We start from the raw sequence: 5,756 nt of genomic DNA, 5'->3' as shown, positions 1-5,756 counted from the left end.
AACTGCCCCTGAGAAATAAGGAACGCTTTCAGGATTTCATTAGCATGTGTTCCAATGTCTGGACTCGACGCAGATAAAGGATGTGGGTTCTTATAAAAATCCCTTGGGCAGCAGGAAATGCCAGGAGGGATGCTAGATCTGCCCAGAGCACCCCGAGAAGCAAAAGGAAGTCCACCACGAGCAGGAAGTTTTCACAGAACTTAAGTTTCGAAAGACAGGTGCTGATGTGTTTCTTCTCTAACAGCTTTAGAGCCACAGTCTCAGAAGGGACATGCAGGAGGGATTACTGCACATGGTTGCATGCATGTGGTGTCCAGAGGCCAAACCTGGATGTTGTTCTGTGAAGCTGTCTACCTTTAAAAATATATTTTATTTTTGATTATGTATATGTGTGTGTTTGTGTTGGGGTATGTGCATGTGAGTGCACACATAGATCAGAAAATAGTACTGGATCCCCTGGAGCTGAAGTTACAGGTGGTTGTGTGCGACCTAACATGGAAAAATAGTATGTGTTCTTAAATGCTAAGCCATCTCTCCAGCCCCCATCTTGGTGTTGGAGGCAGGGTCTTTCACTGGTCTGGGGCTTACTGTTTCCCCAGTGATTACGAGTGCATGCCACTGATGAGGAAAAATTGATCTAATGTGGAACTAATGAACTCTGACCCCGTATAACTCTGTTCTGTGTGGTAGATGAGTAAGTACTAAAAGTGTATTTAAAAAGAACTCTGTGTGCTCCGAATACTAAGCCTAGTAGTAAGTGTGTTTGTTGATCTATGTAGAGGTAACAGGACTTTGGAAGCTTCTCTTGTGCTTGAGTCATAAATGCCATGACAGGACAGGACAGACAACCACAGAACCACCTGTGATCTTAGGAGTACATCTGCTGACAATGTGTTGTGTTTGTTAAAATGGGATGGTACTGGTATCAGCAATATATCATGTTACTGGGAATGTCACAACCCTTGCCTATATTTGCTCAAAATGTCTGCTTTTGTAAAAATGCTGACCATTTAAATTTTCTATAATAGCCCAAGAGGCACACATCCTTCTGTGCTGGACATCTCAAATCCAATAGTATGGTTACTGCCAAAGGATGACATGAAAAAAATCCTATGAAAACCTGTATGTATTTCTGGCCTGGGTCTCAGTTTCTCTGGAGCAGGTTAGCTCAGTCTGAGGCCTGCACATAATAAAGGCTAAACTTCTGTTTTCTGAGTATGGTTGGAGGTCAGTCTAGGTTTAATTCTTGTAACACTACCATGCTCAGCTTCCAAAAATATTTTTTTGGATATATTTATTTTTATTTTATGCATATGATTTTTTGGCCTGCATGTATGTAAGTACACCATGTGTGTGCAATGCCTGTGGAGGCCGGAAGAGGGCATTGGATCCCTTGGAACTGGAGTTACAGACAGTTGCTTGCTGCCATGTGGGTGCTGGGAACCAAACCTGGGTCCTCTGCAGGAGCAGCCAGTGCTCTTAACCACTGAACTATCTCTCCACCCCCCTTTTTATTATTTAAAAATTTTATGTGTATGAGTATTTTGTCTTCATGGATATAAGTGCACCACATGTGTGCAATGCCCTTGGAGGCTAAAGGGCATCAGATTTCCTAGAATTGGAGTTATTGAGCAGGCCACGTGGGTGCTGTGAACTGAATCTGGGTCTTTGGCAAGAACAGTAAGTGCTCTTAACCATGGAGCCATCTCTCCAGCCCCATGCTCAGGTTTTTACATGGGTTTCTAAGGGATGGAACTCAGGCTCTTATGTCCACATAGCAAGTGCTTTACTGATGGATCCATCTCCTCATCCCCTAGATCTTATCTGTGAAGATTTGTCTGCATATGTAGTAAATACTACATGCATGTGTTGTTAGTTGTTAGTAAATATTACATGCATGTGTTGCATAGATGGTAATTATGTCTCTAATAGAAGTATATATGTTCAATCATGGTTTTTATGGTTCAGTAATTTGTGGTCAAAAGCTTTGGACTGTTGCTCTGGAGAATTTTTGAAGTTTGCTGTGGACCAGTGTCTCAGTTTGTTTTCTGTTGTTACAACTGAATACCATAGACTGGCTGAGTTATGAAGACAAGAGGTTTATATGGCTCAGGATTCTGGAGGTTGGAAGTCTAAGAGCATTCCCTCTTGGCCTAGTACTTGTGAGTCTTCACCCCTCCCCGTCCAGACCCATCATCTAGTAAGGGTCTTCTTTCTACATCAGAACATGATGGAAGACTCATAGGACAAGTGACATACAGCAAGCAAACCTTGTCTCTGCAGCCTGCTCACGACCGTTCCCACGGCTGTGACAAAACACCCGACAGCAGCAACTTAAGGAATGACGGGTTCGCTGTGGTCCACAGAAGGGACGGTCCGTCCTGGGAAGGAAAACCTGAGGTCAGGAGCTCGAGGCACCTGGTAACATGATATCTGCAGTCAGGAAGCAGAGAGAGGAAGGCTGGTGCTCAGCTTGCTTTCTCCCTCTTAGTCAGTTCAGGACCCTGCCCATGGGAAGGTGCTGCCCACATTTAGAGTGGGTCATCTCATCTCAGTTACAGCTCTCCAGAAATGTCTCAGAGACATGTCCAGCGGTATCGTTCCATGGTGATTCCAAATCCAGTCAATTGACAATGAAGCTTTACTACCACACTGGAAAAACCCATTAATGTGTAAATTGATTGACCCATTCATAGTCTTTATAACACTTCATGCCTTGTAGGCTCTCCCCCAACACTGCTACTTTAAGACCAAAAAATTATATATATATATTTTGAGAGAGAGAAAGTCTCATGTAGCACAGGCTGGTCTTGAACTCCTGACCTCCTCCCTACCTGTCCCAAGTGCTAGGATTACAGGGATGTGTGCCAACCTGACCAGCTTGGGGCAAAGTTTTCATACGTAGATTTTGGGGAACCACAGTCAAAAGTACCAACTGTGTGGCTGGGTGTGAGACTCTGGCCCAGAGCAAGCAAAGGAGGGGGGTCCCATCTGTGTGAACAGTAGCAGAGAAGCTTTGGGGAGAGGTTGTGCTTGGGTCAGACTTCACTTTCCTGTGAGTAGCTCTCGTGAGAAGCAGGTGGGAGGCTGTGAACAGTCCCCTCACTTCCTGGGTTTCCCTTTCTGCCTCCTGTGTTGGGCCTTTGACTGCATTATTCACGGGGGTGGGGGGTGGTGGGGGGTAACAGTTCCCCAAAGGCAGTCTGAAAAGGTGGGAAGCCCAGTGTGATCTCCAGCGCGTGTGCTGACAGCTGGTGTGCATCTAATGGGTCAGAATCTTAGGAATTCTGTCCTTCTGTTCTGACTGCACCACTTTGTGTCTGAAGTTGTCATGAAATAAGGTCCAGAGTTATGATTTAAATATGAAATGTCCTCATATGCTGTGTGTTGACAGCTTGGTCCCCAGCTGGTGGTGCTTTTCTGGGAAGTGTTGGAATCTTTAGTAGGTGGGGTTGGAGGAAATAGGACATTGGGGTATGCTTTTAAAGGGTATGTGTATATAATGTGCATATATATATAATCTCCCCTTTTTTAAGGCAGGGTCCCATATAGTCCAAGTTGGCCTGAACTTGCTGTATAGCCAAGGATGACCTTGAACTCCCGATCCTCCTGCCCGTCCACTCAAGTGTGGAGAGTACATGTATGCTTGGTTTGAAGGGCATCTCTTGTCTCTGGAATCTTCCTCTGTTTATTTACCTTCTGGATGCAGTAGGCAAGCAACTTTGTCCCCAGGGCCCCTCCCACTGTGATACTTTGCCTTACCACAGTCCACATCAAGGAGCCAATGATATGGACGCAAGTCTTTGAAGCTATGAGTCAGACAAATGCTCTCTCTCTGAATTTTATTTTGATACAAAATCTCATGTAGCCCAGGCTGGCCTTGAACTTTTTATGTAGCTGAGGATGACCTTGAGCCTCTGATCCTCCTCCCTCCACCTTCTGAGTGGTAGGATTACAAACATGTGCCACAGCTGGGCATGGTGGCCCATGCCTGTAATCCCAGCACTCGGGAGGCAGAGGCAGTTGGCTCCCTGTGAGTTTGAGGCCAGCCTGGTCTACAAAGTGAGTTCCAGGCCAGCTGGGGCTACAGGGAGATCCTGTCTCAAAAAGACAACAAACAAAAAACAAAAACAAAAACAAACCCCAACAAACATGTGCCACAGCACATGTCACAGTGATGTAAACTCTAAGGCAGGCATGCTGTGGCTGGACAGCTGATCCCTGGAGATGGGAGATGGGAGAAGGTGGAGGGGTCATTCAAGGACCAGCACTGTGAAAAGGTGTTTATCAATACCAGAGCCCTTCTTCTAATTCAGGGACACAGAGATCTTCTGTAGGGAGCATGGCCAGCACAATGAACAGTGGGCAGGAAGGCTGGGGAGCACTGTCTTATCCCAGGGTATGGATCTCTTTGTTAACTCAGGCCCGAACATCACTATGGACCTCAACCTCAAAGCCAGTTCCTGCATTTTTGTGAAAGACACGCTAATTTTCTGTAAGTTAAACCTCATCGTGTTGTCCATGATTAGATTTAGTTGATGTAGAAAAGACTGAGAAGAGTTGTCACAAAGTTCACTGCATGGTGTGGGTTCTGCTGATCTAAAGAAAGATTTGGTAGTTAACACTTTAAACCTCTTGTATGGGGCTTCCCTCAAGTGCACCAGTGCTGTGCAATGCCTGAGGTCAGAAGAGGGTGTCGGATTCCTGTGGAACTGGAATTACAGACAATTGTTAGCCACCACGTGGGTGCTGTGGATTGAACTCTGGTCCTCTGCAAGAGCAGCCAGTGCTCTTAACTAGTGAGCCATCTCTCCAGCCCGAGAGTGTAGAACGCCATTCAAAAGGGAGCGGACATAGTTTGTACAAGGGTAGGGAAACACATGGCCTTCAGGGTGGCAGAGAGCTGAGCCTGGAAGACTCAGCCTGGGTCCCCACTGGGCTCCACCCAATTTCTTGTTCTGGGCAGAAAAGAAATCTTTTTGATTCATTCAGCCACTGTAAGACAGTTGGGTTTTCTGTTACTCCCAGGGGAAGGCAGGGCTGACAAGAATAAAGGTAGTCACTGCAGGACACTCTGACACTTTGGTTGAGGCTGTTAGCATCTCACAGGGCACTGACACCCTTTGGGCTGAGGAGGGGAAGTACCCCTGTCTTTGAGAGCCCTGGTTCCCCAACTATAGAAGAAAGAACCTTGTGTCCCTGCTTGTCAGCTGGGCGATGCTTGACTGAAAAAGAAAGTTTGATTCAGGTTCTAAGTTTCATTTCGAAGCCTGGAGGAGACAGAGGCAATGAGCTGGCTTTTAGGAAGAAAGGACATTTCTGAGAGTGGAAAGTGAGAGAACCTGTGGTGGGCTGGAGAGACCAGCAGGACGGGCTTGTCCTCATCGTTCGGCAGATGTCTGTTCAGTACTGACATTCTGGTGAATCAGCCACCCCTCCCTTTCCTGGAGAGCTTGCTGTCAGACACCAGCCAGCTCACTCTGGAAGTGAAGGCAGGGCTAGTGTAACACTAACAACATAGACACTGGTTCTCTACGCCACTCCCCCATCCCATAAGCTGCAAGTGGTCAGAATGTGAAGGGGCTGATGTATTCCAAACTCGTTTGAAGGCTGTGTATGTCTTGGGGCTAAGGAGAATTCATTCCCAAGGGCACAGGCTGAAGGCTAAATCTAATATGAACTTGACTTTCGGTGATGTGATGGTTAATCTCAGTTGTCAATGCGAGATTTAGAATCATCTGGGAGATAGATCTCTG

The sequence above is a fragment of the Nannospalax galili genome, unplaced genomic scaffold (genome assembly GCF_000622305.1).
Source record: "Nannospalax galili isolate Female #2095 unplaced genomic scaffold, S.galili_v1.0 scaffold648, whole genome shotgun sequence".
Lineage (NCBI taxonomy): Eukaryota > Metazoa > Chordata > Mammalia > Rodentia > Spalacidae > Nannospalax > Nannospalax galili.
Note: the sequence above shows the minus strand (reverse complement) of the source record.